The sequence below is a fragment of the Cricetulus griseus genome, chromosome X (assembly GCF_003668045.3).
Source record: "Cricetulus griseus strain 17A/GY chromosome X, alternate assembly CriGri-PICRH-1.0, whole genome shotgun sequence".
Taxonomy (NCBI): domain Eukaryota; kingdom Metazoa; phylum Chordata; class Mammalia; order Rodentia; family Cricetidae; genus Cricetulus; species Cricetulus griseus.
This window is the reverse complement of record NC_048604.1, coordinates 75,431,820-75,444,808: the sequence shown is the minus strand read 5'-3', so window position 1 is coordinate 75,444,808 and position 12,989 is coordinate 75,431,820. Positions and strand designations below refer to the sequence as shown.

At 40.5% G+C, this 12,989-nt stretch overlaps 1 non-coding gene across 1 annotated transcript; it reads left to right on the top strand.

Moving 5' to 3' along the window:
* The first annotated feature begins 12,681 nt into the window (after nt 1–12,681).
* Nucleotides 12,682–12,754, top strand: Trnak-cuu. Its single transcript has one exon. It is a non-coding gene; the product is annotated as a tRNA-Lys (tRNA).
* Nucleotides 12,755–12,989: the final 235 nt, after the last annotated feature.

Here is a 12,989-nt window from a genome sequence, read left to right as displayed (position 1 = left end):
AAGACTGCAACATCTCAGCTGTTTTGGATGTAGGATCAGTTGGGCCACTGCTTTAGGGGGTCTTGCTTGATCAAATCATATTAGTCTGGAAGGAATCCACAGCTTTTCATTTTCTGTGAAAACACAAGCAAGAAATCTTTTCCCAAGTAGCCTTTCCTTATATTAAAACTTAGAAGTTAAAGCATTTTTAAAATGTGTAAGTTGGATTAATTTAGCAGCATTGATAATCAAATGTATTGTAGCAGCTTTTGCTCTTTCCTCAGCAATCAAACAATTTAAAGACAACACAATAGCATACAGTATCCAGACACTCTGTGTATTTTCCATCTTTACATGGCTTTTTATTATTCTATTTCTTTTACTTTCCCTTTTTCCTTTTATGAGACAGGGTGTCTCTGTGTAACTTTGGCTTGAATTCACTTGAATTCACTCTGTACACCAGGCTGGCCTTGAAGTCACAGAGATCTGCTTGTCTCTGCCTCCTGAGTGCTGGTATTAAAGGCGTGTGTCACCATACCTAGCTACTCTATTTCCTTCTTTCTTTTTCTCTCACAAGCCTACTTATATTTTTAAACACAGTGAAAACCTTTAGAGGTTTTTTGTTCATCTGTTTTTATTGTAAATCTTTACCCTTTCCTGGCCACCAGTCTTTTAACTGTTAAACACCACCACCAAGGAGACTTACTAGACCAGCGTAAAGGATGTGTCTGGATAGTCCAACAATAGCTGTCTCCTGACAGAAAAGCTTAAATCCAGTAGTTGTTTAGTCCATGAAGCTTAATTTCTCTACACTGGTACTAGAATTCTGGAGAATTCCAGAGAGCTTCTGCTTTTCACTCTAGGTCAGGATCCTGGAAATGTTGGATTTTAATATCAGCTATATCAACAAGATAGATGGACTTGCCAGCAAGAGGGCAAACTGGCAAAAAGCAGTCTCCTTCTTCTGTATATTTTTATGTGGGCTGCCACCAGAAGGTGTGGTCCAGATTTAGAGTGTGTCTTTCTATTTCAAATATTCTGAAATATCCCTCACAAGAGTGCCCACCAGATTGGGTTTTAGCTGATTCCAGATGTAGTCAAATTGACAACCAAGATTAGCCATCACACCACATATAAGAATAATGCTACTAACGAGAACAGTTTTAAGAGCAATGACTAAGAAAAGGCTTAGTCAAATGCCTGTTATATGTGGATATTCTTTAGGAGAAAGAACATTGCAGTATAATTTATGTGACCACAGCTTTTGCAAATGTTTTAGGAGAATTTCTGAAAGGAAGTCTTTTATGTATGATCGGTGTCTGAAGGCTTTTGTCAACAGCCAAAGTGGAATTCTCAGAGTACTCTGAGTTAAGAGAACACCTATAAATAGACTGAATACCAAGACATTCTTAATCACGGCATCAGTCACACTTGCTATCTGAGGACTCACTCCCGAAGATTCATTGGTTCATTATGGCACAAAAATATGGAAAACCTTCACATTTTCTCTCAAACTTAGAAATTTCACATAAACTATTTTCCAGTGCAATGGAAATTGTAGTGAGTGGTCAAGATTTTTAAACAATACAAAAATTCATGATGATCAGAAACACTATGGATGTATTGGCAGTGGGAAAGGATTCAGAATAAATTTAGACTTTTCATATAAATTTTATTTAAATTAGAAACAATATTATTTTAAATATTAATCCCAGTTCCCTCTCCCTCCCATCCTCCCATATCCCCCAACAACCCCCCCCATCCCCGTCCCCCATCCACTCCCCAGGGAGGGTGAGGCCTTCCATGAGGGATCATTAAAATCTGTCAAGTCATTTGTGGCAGGGCCTAGGCCCTCCCCTGTGCATCTAGGCTAAAAGAGTATCCCTCCATGGGAAATGGGCTTCCAAAGTCCATTCGTACACTAGGGATACATCCTGTTTCCACTGCCAGAGGCTCCATAGACTGCCCAGTGCTCCTAACTGATACCCACATTCAGGGGGCCTGGTTTGGTCCTGTGTTGGTTCACCAGCTGTCAGATTGGGGTCCATGAGTTCCTACTTGCTCAGGTCAGGTGTTTCTTTGTTTTTTCCAATGTATTCTTGACCCCTCTGTTGGTCACTCCTCCCTCTTTGAAACTGGATTCCAGGAGTTTGGCTCAGTGCTTGGCTGTGAATCTCTGCTTCTGCTTCCATCAGCTACTGGATGAAGGCTCTAGGATGGCATTTAAGGTAGTCATCATTCTCATTATAGGGGACAGGCATTTAAGGTAGCCTCTCCGCTATTGCCTAGGGTCCTATTTGGGGTCATCTTTGTGAATCTCTGGACATTTACCTAGTGCCAGATTTTTCTTTAAACCTATAGTGGCACCCTCTATTGATGTGTCTCTTTTCTTGCTCTCGTCTATTCCTCTCCCCACTCAATCTTCCTAATCCCTCTCCCCCCTAATCTCCTCCCCCTCCTCTTCTCTCCTTCTCTTTCTCCTAACTCCCTTCACTCCCCAATGCTCCCTATTTGTTCAGGGGTTCTTGTCCCTTTCTGCTTCACTGGGGGACCATGTATGTCTTTCCTAGAGTTCTCCTTGTTTCCTAGCTTCTCTGGAGGTGTGGATTGTAGGCTGGTAATCCTTTTCACTATGTCTAGAATCCATATGTGAGTAAGTACATACCATGTTTGTCTTTCTGTGACTGAGTTACCTGGGCCACTTAGGATGGTTTCTTCTAGTTCCATCCATTTGCCTGCAAATTTCAAGATTCCATTGTTTTGTTTTTCTGCTGAGTAGTACTCCATTGTATAAATGTACCACATTTTCTCTATCCATTCTTCAGTTGAGGGGCATCTAGGTTGCTTCCAGGTTCTGGCTATTACAAATAATTAAATTTAGATTTTTTTAAGCATGACAGACTTCATTGTGGAGAAATTTCCAATCCTTATAATGCACAGATAAAAGCATTCACACCCACATCAGAACTGACTAAACATGAGAAAGTTCAGAGTGCAAATATACTTCACAGTTATGAATATGGGAAAGGGCTTCTGGAGGCATTTATCTTAATAGAACACTAGAAAGTTCATAGAAATAAACAGATCCTTGAAATGTAATCAATATAATAGTGCTTTTTATCTAGATCAAATTATATTAATCATCAGATAATCTTTTGCAATGAGTATACAAAAACATTCAAACAGAAATCAATCCTTGCTCATCATCTGCAAATTCATAATGGAGAGAAACACTGTGCCTGTAATGAATAAGCTTTCAATTAGAGACTGAATTTTATACATCATCAAAGGATTCATAAAGACAAGACCCATTATGTATGTAAAATGATGGCTATGCTGTCAGCAGTATTTCAGCTTTATTTGACATCAGCAAGTCCATAGTAGGGAAAAATCTTTTACATGTAGTGAGTATAAGAAGTATTTCAATATGAAGTTTAATCTTACTCAACATCAGTCAAATAACAGTGACAAGATTCATAATATTATGGTAATGATATGGTAGTCTTTTGAGAAAATAAGACCTTGGTAAAAATGATAACTTCCCCATAAAAGTTAATTAAAATATTTTCATTCATTTCATGTACTTATATATCCACCCTATTGCCAAGCACTATAATATCAGTACAGAGTTTATTCTGAGAAAAATCATATAGGATTCTACACCATTATTCATCACATATGAAGAAACAAACACAAAAATACATAAGGTATAGCTATTTTTCCAAGATCCTGTCAGTGTAGAAGCCTAAGGTAGTTTAAATGTTTGGGGCTTATAGTGGCAATGTATGTTAAAAACATGAGGCTGTTACAAATAATGCTGCTATGAACATAGTTGAGCATGTGTCCTTGTGGTATGATTGTGGATCCTTTGGGTATATGCCCAACAGTGGTATAGCTGGGTCTTAGGTAGATTGATTTCCCACTTTGCAAGAAACTGTCATAATGATATCCAAAGTGGCTGTACAAGTTTGCACTCCCACCAGCAGTGTCGTGAAATCCCTTAAATGTCTTTACACCATTTGAGTTTCTTCTGTTGAGAATTCTCTGTTTAGATCTGTACCCCATTTTTAATTGGATTATTTAGTATTTTGGTGTCTAGTTTCCTGAGTTCTTTATGTATTTCAGAGATCAGCCCTCTGTCAGATGTGGGGTTTGTGAAGCTCTTTTCCCGTTCTGTGGGATGCCATTTTTGTCTTATTGACTGCATCCTTTGCCTTATAAAAGGTTCTCAGTTTCAGGAGGTCCCATTTATTAATTGTTGTTCTCAGTGTCTGTGCTACTGATGTTATATTCAGGAAGTGTTCTCCTGTACCAATTCTTTCAAGGGTACTTCCCACTTTCTCTTCTATCAGGTTCAGTGTAACTGGATAGATTTATGTTGAGGTCTTTTATCCACTTGGACTTGAGTTTTGTGCATGGGGATAGATATGGATCTAATTGCACTCTTCTATATGTCAACATCCAGTTTTGTCAGCACCATTTATTGAAGATGCTTTCTTTATTCCATTGTACATTTTGGCTTCTTTGCTAAAAATCAAGTGTTTGTAGGTGTGTGGATTAGTATCAGGGTCTTCAATTCCATGCCATTCTGTTTTGATGCCAATACCAAGCTATTTTTTATTACTGTAGCTCTATATTAGAGGTTGAAGTCAGGGGTGGTGATGCCTCCAGAAGTTCCTTTATTGTACAGGATTGTTTTGGTTGGCTATCCTGGTGTTTTTTTTTTCCTTATGAAGTTGAGTATTGTTCTTTCAAGGTCTGTGAATAATTGTGTTGGGATTTTTATGGGGATTGCATTGCTTTTGGTAAGATTGCCATTTTTACTATATTGATCCTACTTATCCAAGAGCATGTGAGATCTTTCAATTTTCTGATATCTTCTTTAATTTCTTTTTTCAAAGACTTAAAGCTTGTCATATAGGTCTTTCACTTGTTTGGCTAGTGTTACCCAAAGGTATTTTATGTTATTCGTGGCTATTGTAAAGGGCCCTTCGACTGAAGAATGGATAAAGAAAATGTGGTACATTTACACAATGGAGTATTACTCGGCATTAAAAACAACAAAAATTTGAAATTTACAGGCAAATGGATAGAACTAGAAAAATACTATCCTGAATGAGGTAACCCAGACCCAGAAAGAGAAACTCAGTATGTATTCACTCATAAGTAGATATCAGACATAAAGCAAAGGATAACCAGGCTACAATCCACAACCCCAGAGAAGCTAGGTACAAAAGAGGGACATATGTGGAAGGCCCCAGGAAGGGAACATAGTTAAGATCTCCTGAGAAAACTTCGAAAGGGATAGAAGGGAGGGGATGGGGGATGGGTACATGAGGGATAGTGGACAGAGTTGGGGGAGGGACGGAAGAGGAGAACAGAAAGGGGGGAGGGACAGAGGAGGAGAATAGAAAGATGTCTTTTTTGGCAGATTTTTTTATTTGCATTAGAAACAAGATTGTTTTACATGTCAATCCCAGTTTCCTCTCCCTCCCCTCCTCCCCTACCACCCCTCCAACTAAAACCCTACCTATCACATATCCTTTCTGCTCCCCCTGGATGGTGAGGCCTTCCATAGGGTGTCATCAGAGTCTATCATATCCTTTGGGATAGGGCCTAGGCCCATCTCCATGTGTCTTGGCTCAGGGAGTATCCCTCTGTGTGGAATGGGCACCCAAAGTCCACACCTATGCTAGGGATAAGTACTGAACTACTACAGGGGGTCCCGTAGATTTCTGAGGTTTCCTCACTGAAACCCATGTTCCTGGGGTCTGGATCAGTCCATTGCTGGTATCCCAGCTATCAGTCTGGGAGAACAGAAAGATATCTTGATAGAGGGAGCCATTATGGGGTTAGGGAGAAACCTGGTGCTAGAGAAATTCTCAGGAATCCACCAGCATGACCCCAGCTAAGACTCCTAGCAATAGTGCAGAGGTTGCCTGAACTAGTCTTCCCCTATAATGAGATTAATCATGGAACCTACATCCAGTAACTGATGGAAGCAGATGCAGTGACCCACAGCCAAGTACTGGCCTGAGCTCTTGGAGTTCAGTTGAAGAGAGGGAGGAGGGATCATATGAACAAGGAGGGGGGTCAAGAGCGTGACGGGGAAAACCACAGAGACAGCTGACTTCTCACGGACTATGGACTGACAGCTGGGGAAGTTGCATGGGACTGAACTAGACCCTCTGAATGTGGGTGACAGTTATGTGACTTGATCTGTTGAAGGGGGGCTGGCAGTGGCACCAAGACCTATCCCAGTTTCATGAACTGGCTTTTTGGGCTCAGCCTTGATAGAGAGTGGGAGGGGCTTGGTCCTGCCTCAACATGGTATGCCAGACTTTGTTGACTCCCCAAGGAAGGTGTTACCCCTTCTGAGGAGTAGAAGGGGGTGTGAATGGGGGGGGGAAGACGTGGGATGGGAGAAGGGGATGGAGGGGAACTGCGGTTGGTATGTAAAATGAAAAATAATTGTCTTAAATAAAAGAAAAACGTATAAAAAAACACAGGGGTGTGTCAACCCTTGTAAATTATTAAGTAACTCATTCCAGAAATCACATTCTCCTGCTTTTCTTCCATACATGCTTTGGAACATCATACTGAACATTCAAAACACAATGAAAAGTTAGCCCCTTCCCTGAAAACATTTCCTACTAACTCAAACTGGTTGACTCCTTTGATGTAAGTTTACATACCAAACTTCACTGCCCACTTTCGCCAGAGGAATCACATGGACCGAAGCCAGATCCTAGCACAAGACTTTGTGTGTGACATTGCTTCTTCGGGTCAAGTTTGGTGATCCTTTTCCTTTTATTGGGCCTTTCTCACAGTTTAAAAACATAAAGATGCAAACATACCCTGATTATGTTATATGTGTTCATGGTGATTTTTTTTCATGTAATTGTTCATGTTCCAATTTGTCTGCTGGCCAACTGTTAGCCTGTGCCTATGATTTAGCATATCTGTTATCCACATTTAAATAAATGTTATGTGGTAAGTTTATATTGTATGGCTCTGTGAAAGAGATTAAATCAAACTGGTTTCTAAGTAGACAAGAGTATACATATGGCTGGGCGTTGGTGGTCGCACACCTTTAATCCCAGCACTCAGGAGGCCGAGACAGGCGGATCTCTGTGAGTTCGAGGGCAGCCTGGTCTCCAAAGCAAGAGCCAGGATAGGCTCCAAAGTTACACAGAGAACAGAGAAACGCTGTCTCAAAAAACCAAAAAAAAAAAAAAGAGTATACATATGTTTAGCTCTGATTTTTAAATTAATAAAATATAACTATTTCATTTTGAAAAGGAATTTATTTTTTGTGTATGGGTGTTTTACCTGCATGTATGTATGTGTGTCACATGCAGCCATGTGTGTGGTGGCTGGAACCTGTGGAGGCCGGAAAAGAGTGTTGAATCTCCTGGAACTGGAGTTGCAGGTAGTTGTGAGCCACCATGTGGGTTCTGGGAATTGAACCCAGGTCCTCTGGATGAGCGACCAGTGCTCTTAACCACCGAGATATCTCTCCAATCCCAAGATGTAAACATTACTAACAAATTATTTTAAATTTACATATGATATTGCATAACAATGCCAGATAATTTAAGTTATATGTAAAAACTTTTAATCAATACAATTTAAACATTAATACCATTCCTGGACTCAACCCTGAGTCTTTTGCCCAGCATGTAATGCTGGTTTATTTTTCTCTTTTCTTGGTCCTCCAGAAAATATAGCCATTTGCTCTCTTGCTGAGTTCTTCAGGGGGACAAATGCCTTTTGTGTCCAAAACTATAATAGTAGTGTTAATACATAAACATCTGTGGCTTTCTGTGCATTTTCTCTCCTGTTTTTTTCTTGCTTACAAGATACTTACCTCTCCAGGGTCATTGGAAGATCTATTATCATGGTCAGTTTTGCTAAAATGTAACATTCAATAACTCCCAGATATTTGTGAGTCCATGAGAAGAGTATGTGAAAGAAGGAGCCTTAAAAATAGAAATGGAAATAAAGTCTGCTTAAGTCCTACAAATACCAGAACATGATAATTAAAAAATGCATTGGCAAGTAACCTTAGGTTGTACTATGTCACAAATGTAATTTGAATTAAAATCAGTGTAATTTGAATTAAATTCGTTTTTTAGTAAGTAGGTAGAATTGTTTATGTTATGTCCCTTAATATTAAGAGAGGAAATCAAATAAAAAGAATCAATGATGTATACAAGGATATAAATATAAGATTACCTTTTCTGTAATGAAAGGATAAAAAGGAAAATGCTTTTACATTAAAGAAATATAATAGATCCAGAGTTGGTGGTGCACACCTTTAATCCCAGCACTCCGGAGGCAGGAGGGTCTCTGTGAGTTAGAGGTCTACAGAGCGAGTTCCAGGACAGGCTGCAAAGCAATACAGAGAAACCCTGTCTTGAAAAACCAAAAAAGAGAGATACAATAGGTGCTATTTTTGCCCTAAAATAAAATATTATTTTTTGAAAAAGAGTAAGACAAAAGCAAACAGGCTAAACATGTTTCAGAGGGGTCTGAGTAAACTCCAAAAGGGTTTTTATAAGAAATAAGACTTTAAGAAAAGGATGGTACACTGGCTACACTTTAAAAAAATCTAAGGCCAGATATTAGGAGGGAAGTACAAAATCAAACAAACACTGTGAGCTAACTTTTAAATTTGACTTTGGGAATTTTAAACAACAAAAATAAAATGAAAATAATCCCAAGACGCAGGGAAAAGATTACAAGCAAGAGAATAAGTCCAGTGTATGTAACAGCTTTAGTCCTTGGGAATAATGCATTTTTCCCAGGTGGATAATAACCTGGTGCCTTAGAGAAAGTACAGGCTAATGACATTTTTAAAGGGGCAATGTTTGCCTTTGTTTTAAGATACTAGGCTTTTGTTTCAGGTCAGGATTGTGAGTAAGAAGCTGCATTCTTGGACGTTCCCCATCTTTATTACCTAGACATGGCCCCTGTCTGTCTGTTTATCAGGGATCTGTCTAACTCCCACTCTTGCACTTTACAAGCTGGCCAGCACACGGCAACACACTAAACAAACGTGTAACATGATTGCATTTAAATATTGAGAATGGCAAAAGATAGGGTGAAGGTCTATACCTGGTGAGAAAATGCAAGCATTTTTGATCAAGACAGCACATGGATTGATTGATCCAAGCAGTTTGCAGCTCCTAAGGTGAGGAGAGTATGGAAGGAGGAGGTGAAAAAATTATCTTTGGGAAAAGTGGCTCTGGGAGACAGCCATATCTGTCACACTGGCTGTCCTTGTAGGACTTTGAGTCATGGCCTAGAGGCTTCAGGATGGTCTATATGTCACTATGAGAATCTATGTAGAGAGTTTCTGTGTAGCCTGGATGCGAGTGTGTGTGGGAGCATTATGAAGGACAGTACATCCTACTAGAGGCAGAATGACAGAGACTTAAGCTGGGGAAATATTATAGACATTATGAGAACATTATAAGAGAGCATGAGGGCTGGAGAGATGGTTCAAAGGTTAAGAGCACTGGCTGTTCTTCCAGAGATTCTGAGATTCCCAGCAACCACATATTGGCTCAAAATATATCTATAATGAGATCTGGTGCCCTCTTGTGGTGAGCAGGTATACATGCAGGCAGAAGACTACATAATAAATCTTTTTTTTTTCTTTTAGATTTTCTTTTATTTTTTTTGGAGGTTGTCTTATTTATTTTCCTTGTTGCTTTGGTAAAACATGCTGAGAGAAACAACACAAGGGAGAAAGAGTTTATGCTGGCTCACAGTTCCAGGTTATACTCCATCGTGGCACGGGACGGGGTGGGGGAGTTACAGCAGAGGGAACATAAGGCGGTTGGCCACCATGCATCCCTAGAAGAAGCTGAGAGCAATGGATGTCTGTGTCCACTTTCTACTTTTAATATTGTCCAGAATTCCAGCCCAGAGAATACTGCCATCCACAGGAGGAGTCTTTCACCTTAGCTAATCATTTGGGATAATCTCCCATAGAAATGCAGAGTCCAGAACATTATAAGAGAGCATGAGGGCTGGAGAGATGGTTCAAAGGTTAAGAGCACTGGCTGTTCTTCCAGAGATTCTGAGTTCAATTCCCAGCAACCACATATTGGCTCAAAAAAATCTATAGTGAGATCTGGTGCCCTCTTGTGGCGGGCAGGTATACATGCAGGCAGAAGACTATACATAATAAATCTTAAAAAAAATCTTTTCATTAAAAGAAAGCATGAAGTAAGGAGTAAAAGAGGTAGGCAATATGGGCAGTATGGCAGAGTGACATAAAAAGAAAGAAATAAAAAGATAACATAGAAGAACACATGATGGAGAAGAAGAAATCCCTTTTATAGCTTTTCTCCAGAGGATGGGGAGCCACAACTCATGTTGTTGAGATTAGGGACAGCACATGTTTGCAAGCTTTCCACCATATCTATAAGACAGAGACTCACAAAGATAAGGAAAAACATTTATTTGCAAATTCCTAGGGAATGATGTCTGGGTTTGCCTTCCTGTCAGAGCAGAAGGCCTGTCAATTCTTTCTCCCCAAGAGCCAGACCAGAGGGGAAAGTGTGACTTGACTTTCCTAAGCTGTGGATCTGGTCTTAAAGTGGTAGGTAGGTCCCTAATCTAACCCATGACTGACTACAATACAAAACTGTGGACACCAAGGTTCAGGAGTGACTCCCTGCTTGACAAAACTAGCATGAAAGAAATACCTGGTAGCTTAGTAAAGTGGACCCATGAATAGAAATGTTTTTGAGTCCTTATAGCAAACAATCAAGCTTGAGGCTGCCCCTGTGGACAGCCTGTAACAGAACATACTAAAAATGAAGTATAAGAAACTGTTGTGAGGAAGCAAAGTGTTCCTAGGAGAAAATCCCCTTCTCCTTAATGCGCCTCGGTATGAAATGTCAGCAAAACCCCATTGATGACATCGTCTATCCTTTTTGTTACCCTGTAACAACCTATCCTTTTCACCTGGTTTCCTAAGTCCCAAGAGTGGCATTCAGGACACTTCCTTCTCTTAAAAAACATGTTTTTAATTGGAATAGAATTATATTAGCTTCTCCCATCTCTTTCCTCCCTCAAATTTCTACTATGCACCATCCCTGCTCTTAAATTGACAGTCTATTTTTCTTTGATTACTGTTGTTGCATAAATATGTGCATGTACATATATGCACATACACACAGACAGCTTGCTGAGTCCATTTTTGTTGTTGCTGTATATATGGCTTCAAGGCTGACCACTCTGCATTGAACAACCAACAAGGGCTCATCCCTGGAAAAGGCTCATACCCCTTCTGCCAGCAATTGTTAGCTGTCTGTAGTTGTTTGTTTAGGGTGGGACCATACAAAATTAATCCCTTTCCAAATTAAGAGGTATATTGATATTGCCACTTTTGTTTTTACATCCAAATAAAAGTTTCCCCCTCCTTCTCCTCTTCTCAGTTCCTTCCCCCTTCCTTCCCTGGACATTCCATTTTGCTTTTTGTTAATTATTTTTTTCATTTATTTTACATCCTAACCACAGTTTCTCCTCCTTCCTCTTGTTTGGTTTCCTCCCTGCCTCCCATCTGGCTCCCTCATCAATTCCTTCCCCTTTCTGTCCTTCCATGGGTGTTGTGGAATATTAGTTTAAGATATGTTTGTTTATGCTGTGGAACATTTGTTTAATGGTGCAAAGATGTATTGCATTCTTTTATGTTGCATTTGTTTAATTCTGTAAATCTGTGTTACTTTGTTTGTCTAAAATACCTGATTGGCCCAATAAAGAGCTAAATGAGAGAAGAGAGTAGAGGGAAGAGAGAGAAAAGGAGAAGGAGAAGAGAACACCAGGAGGCAGCCACCCCGTCCCACACAATCAGAAACAGAGTAAGAAGTAAAGAAAAGACATATAGAATACAGAAAGGTAAAAGCCCACAGGCAAAAGGCAGATGGGCTAATTTAAGTTAAGCAAAACTGGCTAGCAACAAGACAAGCTAAGGCTGGGCATTCATAAGTAAGAATAAGTCTTCGTATATTTATTTGGGAGATGGGTGGCAGGCCCCCAAAGAGTAAAACACAAAACCAACTACACATGGTGGCAACAAATCATGCCATATCAATTTGAGGTAGGACTAAATTCCTCCTTTTGTATTGTGGCATTTCAAGGCAGCTGAGTATGAGGAATATAGTTTACAAAATGCAGCTCAACCATTAGACAGGTCCTGATCCCAGTGCTAGGGAGTCCCACAAATAGACCACCCTACACAACTGTCACACATATGTAGAGGGTCTAGGTCGGTCATGCAGCCATTTCTATGAGAGACTGTTTCACAGCATACTTCCTGGTATGCCGGCCGGCTCTTACAACCTTTCTGTCCTCTCTTCTGCTATGTTCCCCCAGCTGTGGAGGCAGTAGCTGTGACGTAGATTGGGCACGGGCTCCCTATGGTCTGTTGATTTCTGCATTATGTGCAGTTGTGGTTTTCTGTGATGCTCTCCATTTGTTGAAATTAACGGGCTTCTTCGATGAGGGGTGGTAGCTATGCATATCTATGGATATAAGATTAAGACTTAGGATGCAATGTGGAACTATGCTAATCTAATGAAGTGGCAGCGGTACTTCCTTTTCTAAGGTCCCTGACCTCACTGGGCCTAGGAAGTTGGCTAGATGTAGGGAGACACCCTAGCCCTCTCACCTGCCATGCGGGAGGCCCGGCTAGCTCAGTTGGTAGAGCATGAGACTCTTAATCTCAGGGTCGTGGGTTCAAGCCACACGTTGGGCACCAACTGAAGATTAAGGGTTGGAGCATGTGCTCAAAGATGAACTGTGATCCGGGATGGTGAAGTCTCTTTAATCAAGAAAACACCAGGACAAGACGCAGACCAGAGCGAGGTTACAGGAAGCCAGCAAGCGCGGCCAGAAAAAGGCTAGGGTCTTCCAAGACGCAGACCAGAGCGAGGTTACAGGAACCCAGCAAGCGCGGCCAGAAAAAGGCTAGGGTCTTCCGGTGCAGCCCT